We start from the raw sequence: 19,774 nt of genomic DNA on the forward strand, positions 1-19,774 counted from the left end.
TAAAGAATTTATAACAGCGATTATGGTATTATTAAAATTATGTGTATAAACACAGCGAACAGAAATTAATGCCGACGTCCACGATTCCCAGTCAATACACTGTTCTATTAAACGAATTAACGCGACCGCTATAAATCAAGATATACGTCTGTAAAGCACTATTCGCCATCGTGGTATAATAAATTATATTAATTCATACCGATTCACCAAGTTGATAGCGTTCATAGTTCAGCCGTATAATGCGTTCTTCGAATTGAGATTTATATTCGGATTCTGTGTGCTAGATACGAATAACCGGTACTACTGAAAAATTTGCATAATTACATAGAATCTAATCATTTACATAGAAAAATTCCGATAGCTTTATATTATTCCGTTGCTTCATATAATGCTTTATTAAGGAAGTTATAAGGGTAAATAGTTAGAAGTATATTCTTCGCGTGGATACGTATATCATCGCCGAATCATAAATATCGAATAGCGATAGAAATTATAGAAATTATAGTATTATATCTTCGTGGTAAATTTTAATTAATTATACCTTTAAAGTAAAACTTCTATAACCCCGATATTAATAGAGTATCTTCATCATTAGGCTAGAAATTTGTATACGTTTATGAGAAATTTGAGGATACAAAAATTCCCAGAATACGTCTACCACTCGTCGTAATATTCAGTAGGTGGATCGAATCTTTGATCAAGTTCTGTCTCTTTGATTATCTACGATCGTCCAAAAGATCGTAGTCTACTCGTTGATGATATCTATTGGTAACGTTAGGATTTTTTCTTAGAATCGTACTTTCTCGATCGCTCGAACGTCGTCGGAATCGCTCGTCGATCGGAATGCGATTCGGATCGCTCGGATCAAACATCGAAGTCGAACGAAGATCGCTAGCATATTCGACTCAACGAGCGATAAATAACAAGCGATGAGAAGAGCAAGAACAAGAAAAAGAAAGGCAAGATGGCCCGTAACGAAGACGCAACACATCCAGCGAAACTGAGCCGATCGATTATGAGGTGTCCTTGTAGTTCACAATCAGTGGCGCTAGACCGGTACGGTGCGGCGGTGTGGCACGTTAGGGGCGCGTTCTTTTAATGATGTATTAGCGCCGTGTTTTGACACGAAAGAAGCGGCAACTGGTCGAGGTCGCATTCTTCTCCTTCTTTTTCCTTTGTCCTTCCGTCCGGCTTTGAAACCACGCGCGGCCTCTTGTCTTCTGGCTCCCACCGTCGTGTCAGCCCATAGAAACATTTCAGTGAACCACTTAACGCCCTGAAACCCTTAACCTTCGATTAATCAATCTCGACGAAGACCGTTCAGCTGAGATTTTCTGGCTGTTTAAGCGGCCACCAGTTCTTCATCCTGGCATGAATCTTAATTTCAGTGAGTTCGACGTGGCAACTTTGAAGAATTACTTCATTACGCGCGTCATTAACCGCGATTGTGATATCTCGAGCTCGCGATGAAATTTTGAATTTTCCTTCACCCATATATTATACGTAATACGTCATTTTAAAGATATTTTGCATCTACAGAAAGCATACGTTCTTAGTGAATTTTCAATTTTGGTCAAAAGTTTATTGTACGCGTTAAAGCGTTTAATTCTTTCGACGCTCCTTTAACGTTTATCTTACTTGAACGATACAACAAGGTACAGGGCATTGATAACAATAAGCGAAAGCTCTATCCGGATTACTTTGCATGGATTAATTTGCTTGGATTTTTAGGGTAAATGAGATAGAAATCGAAGATATTTTTATATTTTCACTTTATCAAGGATTTCAAAAACAAAGGATTTATTTAGAAAAGGGAGTCTATTTTACGATACACAGTAAAGTATAACTTTAGCTATCTACAGTTCTTGAATATCAAAGTAACTGTAAGTAATACGTATTTTAGCAGGTACGAATAATAGATAATTACTTGAAAACGATAATCTACGCTAAATTAAATAGTATTAGTTACCATGAAACATTCGGGGAATTATAATATAGAAAGTAGATCGATGAATTTCCTTCGTGACCAGCCCAATTATGTACTTTTTTTTGAAATCAAGATAACAAACGACCAATCTTTTAAAACAAGCAACTCTTTATTTCGCAAGTAGCAATAACTCTGCTGAAAGCTGTAAGTGTAACATCGTTGCCCATCGCATCGGGTCGGTAGATTTCCAGCTTAGCTCGTAAAGTAGATCCAAATTCCGTGGCTTCATTAGACACGAGCTGCACAGGTACGTGTAGACTTACGATCCTCGATCCGAGAAATCGGCGTACACGTTTCTTATCTTTGAGCAGCATCGATAGTTTGATGCTGAAAATCAGACCGTGTGTATCTTGTAAAGGTAAAGGAAGGCGTCCTACGGTTTTCAGGCCCGGTCCCCAAAATACCCGGTGATAGAGTTTACGGGTTTCTCGAAGCACACCTAGAGAGCTTGGCAGGGACAATAAACACACAGGGGCATTTACAATGAAAGAGGTCGGATGTGAGGATTTTATTTTCTCCTTTTTCCCTCTCGTCCCTCTCCTCCTCTTCTCGTCTTTTCCTGAAGCCTAAAACTAATACGCCCTCACAGGGATGGGCTTGCCCTCGAACTCGCTATCTTCGCGCGCATTAATCATGCTGAAAGGGTTGCCACGAGAATTGTCCTCCCTCCACGAGGTATTGCCGCGTCCTGCTCGGTTCCAAAACTACGGCTAGCCGGGAACTTGAAACTTCGTTCGTGAATTCCTCCTGCTTTTTCTCGTCACGTCTTTACCGCCAACTGTGTACCGAGCAAGTTGCAATAACGTTTTTGTCTGCCGGGTATGCCAGGCCGGGCGTTTTACAATTAGAAAGCACCGTGAAAGAATTTAAAAAGAAATAGTAAAAGAGAAACGCAGGTAAAGCTCGTAGATCGTAACTTTCCTACGTATATTCAACCTCGTGAAAGTATTCGAACATTCGTAGACATCGCCTACGAATTTTTTACCTGTATTACACAAAATATTTTGAAATTTCGTTAAAATTTTTACGAATTTCCACCGCTACGATTATATTGGTAATATTTGGAACAAATACATACGTAGAAATTACAAGATATTCGGTACATGAGTATTTCGCAGAGACCACAAAATTATTTAAACGGTCGATTATCGATCGTATTAATTAGATCGTTGAAAATTTATAAAAAACCAAATATTTAACTACAAATATAACAAAAGATTGTTTAAACGAATATCGATACTGGTTGAAACAGCAATCGAGAGACCAGGTGAATATAGAATATACGACTATTAAAAATCGACTCGCTTATTATTGCAATATTAAAAATATCAATTCTTTACAGCTTAAGATTTCCAATTAGATAGTAAGGTTTTAGATTAGATGTAACTTCTCGCAAAAAGTTCGTGCTAAAGTTTACGAATGAGAATGTAGATCGATGGAAGACTTGAAATTATGTTAATTTCATCGATGTCGTGAAAATTCATTATTTTACTAATTGGAGCCTATTGTTGAGATCTTCAGATACTTTGTCAATCGTGGATAGTCGTTAAGTGAACTCGTCAGAGAAATTGCTTTTGCTTGTCTTGTTTTTCGTTCCAACCGATCAAGAGAATGGGCTTGTTTCTGAACGCGCTATCTTTGCATACATTAATCACGAGAAAAGGGTTGGCAAGGGAATTGTTCTCTCGCCTGGATCGCGTCAGTCGGCTCTTTTGCTCGCCACCATTTTTTCCTACTCCGAAACTCTATACCCGTCTCAGAATTCCAAATTGAACTGCATTAGAAGTGTTCCGCGTGACGTTTCTAGATTTCCAGATAATGGGATTCCAGAATTCGTAAGACCTTATCTATCTCCGTTTTATCTGAAACATCTGCTCCGAAATAGTTTCTTTTCAAATTGGAAAATAATATCGACTATATATCGATCAGTTTTTTTTATAAAATAATTGTCGGAGATGATTATTTCGTCTGGATTTAAAAATGGACATCGAGTAAGCTAAAAAAATTTTAAATAATACATAATTCGGTCAAGACATATTTTCTTATACTTTGATCTTTTCTTAGTGTTCGGGCAATTGATTTAGTTTGAAATCCTTCGCAGAAAAATGATTTTACTTGATCTAGCCATAACCGATGAGTCCCATAAAACTTCGAATTACGATTTCTTTCTAGCAAATCTAATCGACGAATTCTACTCTGTCAAGAGTTACCTATATCAATCAATTACTTATATTAACTTATATTAGAATGGTAAAAAGATCTCTGAGAAATTTAAAGATACAAGAATGTGTAAAACGAACAAAGGAAAATTTCCATGAGATTTACAGGGTAAAACATATCTCTACTTTTTGCTAGGTTCCATTCCTTCGTCCGTACATACTTGTAAGAAAATTCATTTGCATAGACATCTGCACTTTAATTATAATCCTACTTCAGTAATGGGATAAGAAGGCTCGATTCGCAAATGCAAACGCGTTCGCTTTGCAATTATGAATTCAGAATCATAATTTTTACCAGGCTTATCACGATTTAATCTGATCGGCCGGGTAGACGTTAGCAATTCAGATGGACGAACGTTTCCTGTTTGCATTGTTTGACCGTTTACGACGTACGGGAAAAGTTGTGATCTCTGAACAACGTGCTATAAAGGTGTTTCATTGTGCGTCCTACGTGTTTTACGTCGCGATGCTGTTTACACGATCATCCGTGGACAACGTTATTGAATAGAGGCGAGGCATCGTAAAAGGTAGGTTGTCGCGCGCCGCGCCGGTTTCTTTTAGTGAAACCCTCGAAAGAGGGTGGCCTCGTGGTCCACAAAAGGGTTCGTGTCTCCGAGAACCTCGAGGCCCCACCACGATCCGAAAACGCCACACAGGTCGTGACTCGAAATCAGATATTGTTCAGACCTCGACTTCCTTTATGGCATATGATGGATGAAACTAATCGGTCAACCAGGTGACTATATACACCCTGCAGTTGCACTTGACTTACCATGACCACGGGTGGTTCGGTTTCCCGTGTGCTTTCGGGATCCGACCGCTTTCCCGGCATCGAATGGACGAAATATGATGCTCGTTCGCGTTTCATCTGGAATGTTTCCCTCTGAAAGGAGTGAATTTAATTGGTTTTAATCTATGGTATTTTTGAGGGTGGAAAGCGGCCGGATATGGGAATCGGGGTTCGTTTGATTTGTGTAACTTTCTTTCTTTTTAATCTCTCTGATAATTAACGGATACTATTTAATAAGTACGAGACATTAATTTCATAATTACGGGACAGTTTGGGTAGATATTTATGTATTATACGCATCTAGGTATTTTTAGATATCTCTTCGTTTAATTTAACATAACCGCGAGATATTCTCTAATAATAATTACCGAACGTCTTCTAAAAAGTAACATCGGTGCGATGAAACGATATCGCGCAACAAAAATACTTGGTTAGAAAATTAGGTAAAAGGTTTGTTAAAATTGCCTGGATAAACGTACTAACTTAATACCATAATTTCGGGAAAAATTCGATTTGATAATTTCGCAAACAATACCGCTAATTAACTTTCGTAAAAAATAAATACTAAAAGAAGACTAACGCTATACCTTACGAGAAACTCGTTACAATCCGCAAAAACGAATCGTTATAAATCTGTAAAATTTGTATACAGAACCACAGATTGAGCGCTTCGAGACTCCAGTAGGTCGTATCAAAGAAAATTATCGTACGATTATCACGTTGAAATCGTATTATTCATATCGGAAGAACGCTTTCGTGACGATAATATTACAAAGTTTTAGGAACGTCTAACTGTTCTATCGGATGAAATCTGGAAAAGGAAAGAAAAATACACGTATCGGATATTCGAAAAAAATTTCGATATTCGAGGAATCCGTGGCTGGAGCGTTTGGTATTCGAACGGTGTTTCCTAAGCTTTGGGACCCTGTATCGCGCTAGGTAATCGTAGCATACTGAGTTGCCGGCTTATAATGACCATAATTAAAGCACAATAACCGTGAAATCATGTAAAGCGATCGATGCGTGTTGTGAACTGTTAATGGCTTTATTGGGAAATGGGAAGTAAGCGCGTGAAAGAGAATTCCGAGGGAGGTAAATTACACAGGCAAGTCGCCGATAATTATATAACTTTCATAAACGAGTCGCAATGTATCTAGTGTGGCCCAAGTATTGAATAAGGATTCCTTCGAAGCTACAAACGCCTCGTCGTTTCTCGCCACATCGATTTTCTCTCGAGGCAACAATTACACGAACGTTTCGAATACGAGCCTTCTCCTTTCTCTTTTCTTTTTGCTGCACACGCATATTCTAATATTATTATCTCTCGTTATCTCAATTTCGAGCGTATTTGTTTGCATTCTACCGCTCCCAGGTTGCAACTGATCGGTGCAACGCTCTTTGTGAAGTACGTTTGTTAGGTTTTAAGGGAATCCATGTTATACTTGTACGCATTAATGATGTTCAGCCTTATTATGTTATACACGTTTTGCCGCGATGTTTCAATTTCTCTTTAACGTTTCTGCCATCTTACGCGGCTATCAATGTTACGAAGATACCACTATATTTTATATTATAGTAGATACTTTGTGCCAGAATATTACGTAGAATGTCTACAGACGCGATAAAGAAGTTAGATTAAGCCTAGTATTGCGTCAGAAATTATGTGTAATAGATTACGTGTTTCTTCGTAAACGAATAGTTCCTAATAAAAATGTGACAGCTTTCGTTACATAATTTTCTACGTATGCCATTTTCGTTTATTATCAAAGTTGTTTATGGTATAAGAATATCAAGATGAAAATATCGTATCAGTGGCATAGACGGTAATTTGGATAATTGTAACTTTGTATATTGTTAAGCTTGTTAAATTGATAAGCCATGGTACCAAAATAGAAAATAGAATAGAGAGAAGTAAGTTGCTCCGTAATTATATGTATATGTAACAAGAAAACTGTATTAATTATAGCCCTGTATGCATTATTCCCATATATCTGATAGATGGTACCATATTTAGAGAAAAAACTGTGCATAATTGCATAGTAAGGAAATACTAGTATGGAAATTAATTGTAGCCGTTGTACACTCTATTCTCGCTAATTTGATAAGATGCATTTTGTATGGCAAAGTAGTGCCGTAATTACACGAAACGGAAACTTTATTAATTACAAGCCTATATTGCCTAATCTCTCAAAGTTATAATAATAGGCTACAGAAAGAATAACGTGTTTAATCATACAGAACTGGCTTAATTGTAGCCTCTAATCTCGCTGATCTGACAGGATACGGCTCGTATGGTAAAGAGGAGATCACGCGTTGTGTCATCAAACGATTACCTTATTATTATTTGTGGCCTTTGCATACTATAAATAAAATACAACGCGAGGCCAGGATCTTATTAATCGCATTTTCGCGCAGTTCGATTTTTCTCGTGGAAGAAAACACGTTAATGACAACTCTTTGGTAACTCGATCTCGCTAATCTGACAGGAAACAACTTTTATAGCAAACGATTTCATACAATTATCTGGAAGAAGAAGGTTGTTAACCACCTCTGCTGCACTATAATTCTTCTAATCAGCAAACTTACTCTTCCTATTAATTATACGCGTCTCTTTAATAGTACAATCTCGCGAATTTGATACATTCTAACAGCATACGGAAATGTTCTTGCAAAAATAACGATAAAACCACCGTCTTTGTACAACCTAATCTTGTTTATCCGACAGGATGTATCTTGAATATTAAAAATAACATCCTCCGTAATCCCATACATAGAAAGAGGACTATCCACGTCTTTATACCCGTCTCATACGTTTACCCTCGTCGATTTAGCGAAAGCGTACACCCTACGAATGGAAGGAGACGATAGCTACGCGACTAGCAGGGAAAAGGCGAGCCTATTAATCGCATCTTTCGCGTAGCCTAATCTCGCTGGTCTGATAGGGTGCATTCCTTGAAGTAACAAAGAGAAGATCGCGCATAACGACGCAGGAAAAAAAAAAAAAAGACCGGGACGCCTCGTTAATTGCAACTTTTGCATAGGCTAGTCCCTTGAATCTGATAGGATAGGATACACTGTGTATAGTATAATAAAGAGGGGTCGTACGTAGGCATATAAAAAGGGAACGTCCGAAATACGCGAAGAGCAGCCCACGGGCTGAAATTATGCTTCGATTATTCGTGTCTGCCAGTGGATGAAGGAGAAGGAGCGCAGGTGGGAGGCATAGCCCGGCTAAGCAGCTTCGCACAAGTCACCCACCCTCTTTGCACGTGATCCATGCCGCTCTTCTCTCGCTCTTAGCTTTCTCTTATTTTACCTTCCTTCTTTTTTACCTCCTCTGTTCTTTTGTTCGTTTTTCTCGTACCTTTATCCTTATTCTCTGGCGGTCCTCTCTCCTGTAAGCCGCACGACGACGGCGCGGCGTCGTGTCTTCGGTCGAAAATCAGGGATGCGATAAGCAAACACTCTCCAACACCGCTCTATTATTAAACTATAAAATTTGACGGTCCCAATGGCGCAGAACCGTTCGATCGGTCGCGGTTCGAGTTTCGACGATCGATCGACACGATCCATCGCGTTCAACGCTTGATTGAGACGTTTTGCAGCGTTCGACGAACGAAGAATATTCGATAGATCTCCGTGGATGAAGTTGTAACGATCCAGGCGAAGCTAAATCCTGGGAGCAGGGATTTGAATTAGAACATGCCTCGAGATAGGAAGACCGGTTTAATGGCTGCGTTTAATAATTATTTCGTGTAAATATATTTAGGCTAACTACGTCGTATTTATACAAGTGTATATAAATTTTCACATATTGCGGATACATGTTTGTAGATATATTTCTTTGATTAGAGTTTAGAAGATACTAATGTTCCAGATATCGTCATTTATAGGATGATTGAACTTTCTCTGTGTTTCTAAACGATAACAAAATAAGGGAAATTTATTTCCTGTAAGTAAAACGTACTTACAAATAATCGTATTCAAAATAATTGTATCGTTGGATCTTTGTTAAAAATACTCGTAATATTTAACAAGATTTGGTTATAAGAAGGTTGAGAACACGTTCGCAGCCCGATTCCAAGCAGCACAGAGTTAATGCGAGGTCCGAAGCTAACGACGCATAAAAATTAAAAATTGCGCGCGATTAAGTATAACAAATGCCACGCCATTGGTCTGTCTGTTCTTCGTAGCTCATTCTTTTGCCGGCGTAGCCTGGTCACGCCCTTGTTCAAACGTCGCGTTGGTGCCCCTAAGATGATTATAACATCATCCTGCCGAAAATCTACGTTATATACGTTGCACCACACAGACCAGTGATCCACTTCGATTCAATGGCCACGAAACCTATAAAACGATTACCTATCCGAACCTGCCTGAGATATCGATCTAAAGCAAAGAATCGACTCTTGCTCTTCAACGTTTTTTTAATTTTAAATTCGACTAGGATAAATACCGGTAGCATCGTGTGTGTCGTACACGTGTAAAACATTTTGAAACTTCATCGGCTCCGTAACCAGGCACTGCTGTATCGATATTTGAAACGAACTTAAAAATGTACAGGGTGATAAGAAATTATATGTCACGATTCTACATTGCTAGATTTTACGTTCTCGGTTCGATGGGAAACTTCAGCTTGGATTTCGAGGTAACGTGTCTTTCTTTGCATCGTGTTCCTTCCATCGATCGCGACGATCGGAATCGTGAAAAGAAGCACGAGTCCTAACTCGATCGTTCTTCTGAGAAATCATGTCAAAGTTCAATCGGTTTCTACGTTGACGTTATTTAGAATACGTTTAGAATTTGTTTACGATATTATTCGCAATATGTTCACATATCGCAGTCGGACAGAAGGTACATAGCACGATAGTAACCATGAAACGGGAAATTGTTTCTCAGCACGTGAAATGACTTGCTCCAAATAGAAGGAAACATCAAACTTCGCAATTTTACATTATTACAAAACTAGTTAGGGTCAAAGTTGGCGCCGTATAATATCGCATAAAAGCATAATATAATCGTATACCTTTGTTGCGAGTATACAATAGACAAGAAGGACAGAAACAAATTTCATGTTTTTCTACTTACACGATCCCTCGAAAGCGTTATTGGCCGATCGTGAAGGAAGCAGATTCGAATGTTAAATATTTCCTCAATGGTAATCTACCTGGCTTGATACCGTAATAAAAGATCTCGTAAAGTATATGACGTTCGTCGTAAGTGCAGAGACGGGACTGCGATAGAACGGGACGCAAGTAAACTCTGGCAAACATTGCGTGTATATAGGACGGAAAAACGGTTGTAGTCGCTTTAGAATTTTCATTGCTACCACTGGTAAATTACGATTTGCCAAGTTTATGGCCGAGAGACTATCATCGACTGGTTGGTTGGTTGGTTGGTAACGCCGGGTCGATGTCGAGCTTTCGTTGAAAATCGGCATAGGACGCCAACAGTAAATTTCAAAAGTGGAAAACTTGGCCTGTTGTAAAAGAGCATCGTGGTAACTTTTATTTTACATCGACTAAATAAACAGATAACATTATCCGCCTTCTCCGTATGAAATTATCGCGTTGCCTATAATGACACTTGCCGATGCAATTGCCGAAAGGATCGATAAGTTTTTGCACGTAGAATCCTCTCGCCTCCCGTTAATCGATTAATTTATATATTTTTTATTTCTCGTATTGTATCACACAAAGGATAAATTTATAATTTACAAACAATATACGTAATTATTATAGTACTTCCTTTAATACAATATATTTTATCAGCAAATACCAAGAGCCCGGCTAGCTCAGTCGGTAGAGCATGAGACTCTTAATCTCAGGGTCGTGGGTTCGAGCCCCACGTTGGGCGATAAAATATTTTTTGCCTCTTAATTCTAATCGTCACTATTCTTTTTCTGCATATATATTTTTAATTAACAAAGATATGTCGGATATCGACTAAAGTATAGAAGATAATTCCGCCTACTAACGTGACGTACACGTAAAGCGTTACAGTGTTTCCACATTTTTATTTTACACGCGATATTATATATTCAATCAATGTTAACGAAAAAATCTGTGCGAAACGATAATTTCCTACATACGGTCGAAATATGGAATTGGAATATTCCAATTACTTTGTAATAAATAACAAATCACGTTGAAAATTCGAAAGAAACCTCGATATCGTTACATTTCTAAATCGCGTTAATTGTACGTATCGTGTTTTAAAGAGAGACCATTATGTTTGCTTTCTATACGAAACATCTAGTTTTTGTTCAAAAATAGCCTCATTTCTATTTCAGCTTATACTTTTCCGTTTAATCTAACGCAGGATACGTAGGCATTCTTGGAGCTACCGAAGCTAAAAATAAAGTTTAAAATGTGGGTGCACTCACGTACAATTTATCTTATTGTAGCTCGACAAATGTTATGACATGTCAGTCTGCGCAATTTGAAACTTGCTTTTCGTCAGGATCGAAACCCTGATTTAGATACATTTCGTTAAATTGCTATTGTTGAAAGAAACTAGTTAACGCTAGTGCGTGAAAATATCTACGAATTTCATAAACATACATCGAACGTTCGATCGAATTGTGAAAAGAGTTGCCGTTTATTTATATTTAAATATAAATTCGCCTTGGAAACGAAGTTAACGTTTTCGTTAAAAGTTTAAACGTAAGACCCTTAACTTATTTCACGAGGCGGTTGTATATATACGTAGCTAATTAATGAATAAATAAACTGACAGAAAAAAAAAAAAAGATTTAAGAGACATTGAGAAAATGCGAAAGTTGTTTAGAAATTAGATGGTATCTGCTCTTGGGTGAGGAAAAATGGAGATTAGCTGCTAGACGCGAGGCCGCTTGTGCATAAGTTCAATGAAAGGAAAAACGTTTATTCTATATGAAAGTAATTATAGGTAAATGCCCCTAGACTGACAGGTGTCATTAGTCGATGCGGTAATAAAATTAGCTCTGTTGAATTATTTATTACCGATAAAATCAATGTACATTTATTAGAACACGACGGTACATTTTCTCATACTCTAAAATCGTTTACACGTATTTATAACGATATTAGGATTTTTAAGCTAATAGAAATATTAAAAGTTAAATTAAATTTTACATAACTCACGTGAAAGAAACAAAATATTATAAAATATTTAAAAATACATCTTTATATTTGGTCCTACGGTTGCTCTTTACGGCGTCCAGTTCGTTCGCGTTTATCTATATCGAGCGAAGTCATATATCTGCTAGCTTTATCGGAACAGTACGATTTCAAGCAATTAGAATATCTTCCTTTCATCGGTTTAATTGAAAATTGACAAATTTATAAATAACGCAACGTTTCTGCTTGAACTCTCGATTTCAGCGATCGATGATAGATCTATTATCGTTTAAAATGCACTAAAAATTGCATTACTTCGTTAGTATTTCTACCATTTATCTTCGTCTCTCGATTAAACTTTCTATCTTCCTTCGTTCTTAATTATCTTTCGCGTTCTTTCCTCGAAACGACGCGACACGACGACGGAATTTCAACATGTAAACCTACGTTTCCCAAAATTGACCAATTACGGTTAACGTTTCTGAGTTTACGCTTATTGTCCCTCACAATTTGATCCCCTTCGTCTTAAATAGATACCTAACCCAAATTGAGTCCTTCGACCGTTCATAAACTTTATTATACGTCAAAAACAAAAGAGAATCAACAAGAAACTCGAAACAATTTAACAATTTAACGAAATTAAGTACGGATGGAAGGTCTGGAGGGTCGATATTGCGCGAACCACGATGCACGATGAAAAAGAACGCATCGCCATGCAGTTCCTTTTATCCTCGTTCTTTCGCCGAAGATAACCTTATTCGACGTAATTGCCCCCTTCTATTTTGACACAAAACGATGCTTCTAACGAAGAACAGCTCGCTGTTAAGCCTGAATGAAGGCAGTTATGTGTCAAAAAATTGCGGAACTCCGTCTAGTTTGATATATTTGAGACAGTGTCAAAGATAAGATCGTGCCACTTGACCGATCGTCTAGGACCTAAGAGATCGTCAACGATCGAGAATCGACAGCCGATCATCTTCGATCTGTTTCTTTCGTATTATTTCATTCGCTTCGTCCGTTTCTTCTGCCACTCTTTGATCGCCCTGCGCGCATCGCATCGAAATAGGAAAAACTAGTTGTAAGGAAAGAAGCAGAAGCACTTGTTTATATGTTTCCAAGTTTCCTTGTTATTACATCCGGCGATGAGATGATATACTCAGCAACTTTTCGCTTAAGAATTAAATTAAGATTGTTTGACGATCAAACGTTGAAAATGTCTGGAGAGCACCTTTTTTTTTTTTTTTGAAGAATAAACGTTAAATTATTACCAGATACAACTGCAAGAATGCTTTATTATTAATGAGTGCTTTATTGCACACCTATGCACATATGTATCTCTTAGAACTTTATTATCTGTCATCAGATAGAAAAGTGAAATTCCCTACAATAGCGCGTAGGTTAACTATTCCAATGGCCATACGGAAAGCACTAACCATTTAAACGATCCATTACTCGTGCAGTATTACATCATAAATCTTGCAAGTAATAAATGTAATTCCAGTCACTTTCGATCAAAACATTTCCATCTGGTCGTAGCCTAAAATTAACGTTTTCAAGGAATGGCAAAGACCGATATGTCTTAATGGATTATCGATCGATCGTACGTAATACCATTCGTTCGACACATTCGGCACGAGTGTCTCGGACCTGGCTTTGAAAACATTTAACATTTTTCACGATGATTCTCGCATGATAAAGTACGTATATACCGTTTGCGGTACGCGATCGCGAACACGATACGTCTGTCAAAGAGTTGATTCTCTTCGGAAATAACTTTCCGAGCGAGTGAAATTTTTGGAATTTCTGATAAATTTTACTTTATTTGGTATCGTATTATATTCGCGCTTATCGCGGTTGTTCCTTTTCCTCGAGAATACGCCGCTCTGGCGGGTGTAGCCGCGAACGCGTGGGCTTCGAGCTGTTAGAAATGGGTGGAGAGAATTCGGCTGTAATTTATGAATCGAGGCTCGCGCTTATCTGCCTCCAAAGCAATAATTATGCGAATTGAAATTTCTTAATAATAGAGCAAGCTCAATGATTTCTTCCGCGACGTTCGGTTACATATTATTCGTTGATTTAATAATGTCGTTAAGACGGGTCTGGCCTCGGCGCACGTCGACTTATCTCGGAAGCCTAGACCAATATGTATTTACGCCCACTTATTGAAATTTACGTCGATTCATATTTATAGATCTGGTCCGGTTGAGCGGTCACCGGTGTAATTAAACATTCACAGTATTATAAATTGGCCGCGTTTAATCACTCGTAATGTGAGTTTAACATCTAATAGTGCGATCTCCGTGTTTGCATATACGTATGTACGTATTGTATATAACATTTGGAACGTGGCTCTTCTGGTTGTGTTTTATAGTGCATTTCTCAGGAATCTACTGGTAAAGTGGTAGAATTTCATGATTCGCTGAACACGAACCGGGATCGCGGATAAAAATTAGTGTTAACGCGCGAGATGAATTATTACGTTATTAGTTCTCTACGTCCAGTTTTTGTTTATACGCGGGTTAATACTTTCTGCGGCAAATTCTCTTACAATTAGTTTCTTTCCTTTTTGTTCGCAGATACGACTTATATCATATTAAGTCGATCGGAAAATTCTGTCGCCAGATTTTCCACATATATCTATAACTCTATCTCGTGGTTTCTACGAACCGCAGTTCGTTGAAATACACGCATCGAAACACACATATCGAAACTGTTCGTTATCGAAAATGTTTTTACAGCAAATTATTCCACTATAAAGCGAATCGTAAATGTTGTAGTTTATACGAGCGTCAATGTCGATTGATAATTATTAAATTTGTACAAGGCTGCCTCTGACAAGGAAAGTGTTCGCTACTGGAAATCAGCCTGCAGAAGCGTTGGAAAGATAGCTTAAATATTTGTATCGAGTTCCTTTCGACCGATCGTTCTTTATTCGGTTCGTTCAATGGGTCCGCGACGTTGATTTGACTGAAATTGCCACGTGTTGTGTGTTCCACCGGTAATAAGAGTACGCGAGAGAAACGATCGAGGTTACGACGATCGAATTAATAGCGAGCTGAATTACAGTCTATGTTACGACATTACACGATCAATTCACGTTTCACGTAAACGAAAATGTCGACGGCACCGGATACCTTCGATTATATCGAACAAACGCGAATGCTCCGTAGTCGAATGGCTGTTTATAGAATATTTTCGACCATATACGTACATCGCCTTACACAGTTACGTTGAAGATACACGTGTCTCTCTTGGAAACAAACTTGGATAATCCCTTGCGATTACATAAGATTTTGTATGAAACGTATACCTATTTTTTATTTACAGATGGTATGTATTTTTTTAACATGTACGAAGTCGAAACGATCGTGGAAAATACGAGAAAACCGAAATTTTGATATTTGGCATTACAACGAAAATTATCGTCTTCGTTAGGTTCGTCCATTCCATGTGTAGGCATAAATGAAGTCGTTAGACGCGGGTGATCGTACTGATTGTAAAAATTCTAGCAGTTTGCGTCTTCCACGCGATTACGATACATCGTGTGTGAATATTTATTTGAATATTTTTATTTCGGGTAACCGAAGCGAGTACGCGACGCGTAGCAGTCGTGCGAGCGAGAAGAGGCGCGAGCACCGTACGTAAGAATGTGAATCACCGTGTCGTGGCGCCTTCTAATGTTCTAATCTTCTACACGCATGGACATAGGTCCTTTCGGCGTTTATCGACGCTCACCGATGTCCATTTCGTCATTTTTCCGAGCCGTCGCATCAGCGGCGGTATTCCTTCGTATTTACGAGGCGCGCGGTAAATGCTCGCTAAGTGACTCGGTGACTTGGTTTTGACCGAACAATCGACACAAGTTTAACGTTGTCCGTGGTCAGCTGACAGCGAGTATGCTTCTGCGGCAATAGGAAAATATTTCCAGAATGGGTCGAACGAAAAATCCGAAGAAATCGTGGAACTACCATCAGCTATCTTCGAGAGCAACTACGAGATGTTCGACAACGGTGGAAATTTGACGCGCGTCGTAAAAGTCGAAGACCGAAGGTATGTCGCGAGGCGATCCTCGATGAATGGTATCTTCCCTTTATCTTTGTACACGCCATAGAAGCTGTTTGTAGTCCGTTCTACCAGATGAGATAGTTTTCCCCGAAAAAGTCGCTATTAAGCCCCTTCAAACCGCATACCCGATGCGTGATCCTTTCCTCCTTTATTTCTCTCTCGTTTTTGTCCCTTTTCCTTGTACACCTACGTTTCCCTATTTTTCTTCCCCTTTCTCATTTTCTTCTCCTTCGTGACAGGTATCGTTCTAGTATAGGTCGTTTCGTTCGAACAGGCAAAGTCGAGATCGAAGTCGTAACTCGAATGGATCGATGCACTTATGAACGATACCGTGGAAATAGATACTATGTATATCGATAGGTGTAATTTTGGACGTCTGGTTTCGTTAACAACGTATGTATTTCAGAGTGAGAAAATGCTATAGTGAAAATAGATACATGCTACGTACGATCGATAGGCGTTATCTCGGATGTCTGGTTTCGCTAACAATGTACGTACGTATTCGACGGTATTTCTATAGCGAATTACGATAATAACGTTGCAATCGAGATTGCGAAGCGACTATTTGTCGGCTGACCGTGGCTGTGTCAGATGCGAAGGCTACATTGTTAAAAATATATAGCACCGCGTTTCATAATCTCCTTTCCGCTTTGGTTTTCATAGGATTCGACGTTCCGTATTCGAAGCGATAACAAACATTTCTTACACTTGCTTACGATAGAAAAGTATTCGATTTCACATACGCTACGATTTCGCACATAACGATGTACCGATCGTCGAGCTGAAATAGAACGAGCACCTCGAATATCGCGAATCATCGTCCTCTTAATCGCGAAATAATCGATATTCTCGCGTCTAATTTTTAAGGAGAAGCCAATTCCGCGTATGACAGGTTGAAACTATTGAAATTTAGAAATGTTTGTTAAAAAAATCGGTTCTATATGGAATATCGATTGATTCGAACTTTCGTTTTCGTCAAACTTATCTTATCGCAATAAGCAGAAAGTAGCCGTGTGTTGGTTGATAAAAATAGATAGGTAGACATTTGAATACGCGTAATTATGTTGCATAGAAACTTGTTACGCACCAAGTAACGTAAGATTGCAAGAAGAACGAAGAAATCTGCTATTCGGCATCGGCGTATCGCGTAAAGTAGTATAAAAATAAAGAAAAACATCCGCCAGATATCAGCGGCTCGATAGAAGAGCGACACAGTAGAAAAAATAAATTGGCACGAGATAAAAGCTACGAGGCGGACAATTATCGATAAGTTGACTATTTTAGCGATCGTAGTTAAAAGTTTCGATTCGATCGTTTGGCCATCGTACTTGAGAAATTGTAACTTTATCGTTAGATAACCGAAACGCGTAAACGTCGAGACTCTGTATGTATGTACGTATAAACATGGTTGCGTGGCCGAATAATTCTCGAAATTTCGCTTAGCCTGGTTCTGCGAAATTCCTGGAAGGCAGGATCGCTTGGAACAAAAACCGTGACCAAGGTGGCTTGTCGTTTGACGAGCTTACGACCGACTCGTGCTTACAATTGTCGCGTTCTCGCGGTTCTACGCGTATTTTCGTGAGCGTAATAAAAGAAAAGCGGGATAATCCGCGGATATCGCGTTGGGACTGAAGGCTCGACCTTGTTACTGTTTGCAGGTACGCACGGCTGACCTCGATAGGGCTTTCGCTCGTGTCTAAGGAAGAATGAAAAGGAAACGAAGGAGCCGAAGAAAACGAGAACTGGTGCGTGCCGTAGCTGATCCTGCAGCAGTCGCGCGTTTGCGAAGCGCGGCGTGAAAAAAACCGAGAAAGAAAGAGGAGACCGAGTTTCCGTTAGCAAGACGAGGAGGGAAACTAAGATCGGATCGAAGGGAAAGAGACGGGACAAGGGTGGAAGAGACGTCGGAAGAAAGCGCGGTGGAAAGCAGAAGAAGGCAAAGGAAGACCGTGTAAAATATAAGGTAAGAGAAGCAAATAGGCCGGAACGGGACGAGAGAGAAACGATCGGAGCAGGATCGGGAACCGACGACGAGCGCAGCGACAAGGAAGACGAGGTGGAGGAATCGTGACACGGGCGCGTGTGCAACAGGCGATTTCTGAGCGATTTATCTTGCCAGGTTTGCAGGTGTTCGCGTGCGTCCTTCGTGGCCTTGTTAACGGGCTTCCTCTTTCTCTAGCCCGCCCCGGATAGGCTTTTATCGTTCCTCTACCGGCGACCTTCCAAAGACACACCGTGCCGTGAAATAATAGCACGGTTCAAAATAGACGGAAATCAGAGGTCAGATTCGAGAAGCGGGAAAGGAAGAGGAATAGAGAGCGAAAGAGCGATGTTGCTAATCGCAAGAGGCGAGTGACGTCTCCGTGGAATTCCAGGGAATCGGAGGAAAGCGCGGTGACGTACGAACTGGTGCGAAAGAGGAAGGATCGGAGAAAGAACGAGGGAAGAAAGGGTGAGGAGGAGGAGGAGGAGGAGGAGGTGGAGGAGGTGGTGGAGGAAGAAGAAGAGGAGGAGGAGGAAGAAGAAGAAGAAGAAGAAGAAGAAGAAGAAGAAGAAGAAGAAGAAGAAGAAGAAGAAGAAGAAGAAGAAGAAGAAGAAGAAGAAGAAGAAGAAGAAGAAGAAGAAGAAGAAGAAGAAGAAGAAGAAGAAGAAGAAGAAGAAGAAGAAGAAGAAGAAGAAGAAGAAGAAGAAGAAGAAGAAGAAGAAGAAGAAGAAGAAGAAGAAGAAGAAGAAGAAGAAGAAGAAGAAGAAGAAGAAGAAGAAGAAGAAGAAGAAGAAGAAGAAGAAGAAGAAGAAGAAGAAGAAGAAGAAGAAGAAGAAGAAGAAGAAGAAGAAGAAGAAGAAGAAGAAGAAGAAGAAGAAGAAGAAGAAGAAGAAGAAGAAGAAGAAGAAGAAGAAGAAGAAGAAGAAGAAGAAGAAGAAGAAGAAGAAGAAGAAGAAGAAGAAGGAGAAGTTGGGGCAAAAGAGGTATTACGAAAAAAGGCGAGGACAAGAAAGAAGGAATACAAGGAGAGACGGAAAGAGACAGGAGAGTAAACGCAGTGAAAGAAGGAAAGGAAGGTGAGGAAGGCGGCGAAAAGAAAGAGCACAGGTAGACAGGTAGAAGGTAAGAGGGAGATAGGAGCGAAGTAAGAGAAGGAATAAGGGAAGAGAAGGAGGGGAGTAGCGCGAAAGAAGAGAGGGAGAAGAAGAGGCGCGTGGTGGTCGTGATGGTGAGGTAGTGGACGAGAGCGAGCGAGCATCCAGATCTGTCGCGTGCTGCGTCGCTCTGGGATGGGACGGAATCGGGACGACACGGTACGAAGCGGAACGGGACGAAACGGGACGACGGCTACTACTACAACTACGAGGACGGGATGGGATGGATGCTGCGGGCCCGTGTGAGTAGCGAGTCGAGTCGATCCCCGCGCGCTGGTATTGGTTTCACTCTCGGCTGCTGCCGGCCCGTGTGCTGGTGTGTCGATCTCTCTACGAGAGCGAACCGAGGAGCGTGCCCGAACCGAGCCGGAGAAGAGAACCGCGCCACTCGTTCAGTAGTTTCTCGGACGCCGCACCGCCACCATCCGACCTGCCAGATAACCCCGTCGACTTTACCGGACTACCCCCGACCTCC

General features: G+C 39.8%; 1 long non-coding RNA gene and 1 other non-coding gene across 2 annotated transcripts in view; both read left to right on the top strand.

Moving 5' to 3' along the window:
- LOC105681201 overlaps positions 1–18,673 on the top strand; it is a 69,329-nt gene extending 50,656 nt beyond the window's left edge. The window contains exon 3 of the long non-coding RNA XR_004462301.1: positions 17,820–18,673. This is a non-coding gene — a long non-coding RNA (uncharacterized LOC105681201). The remainder of the gene's footprint in view (positions 1–17,819) is intronic.
- Positions 10,780–10,852, top strand: TRNAK-CUU. The gene has a single exon. It is a non-coding gene; the product is annotated as a tRNA-Lys (tRNA).
- Positions 18,674–19,774: the final 1,101 nt, after the last annotated feature.

The sequence above is a fragment of the Bombus impatiens genome, unplaced genomic scaffold, assembly GCF_000188095.3.
Source record: "Bombus impatiens unplaced genomic scaffold, BIMP_2.2 scf_0640, whole genome shotgun sequence".
Classification (NCBI taxonomy): Eukaryota; Metazoa; Arthropoda; class Insecta; order Hymenoptera; family Apidae; genus Bombus; species Bombus impatiens.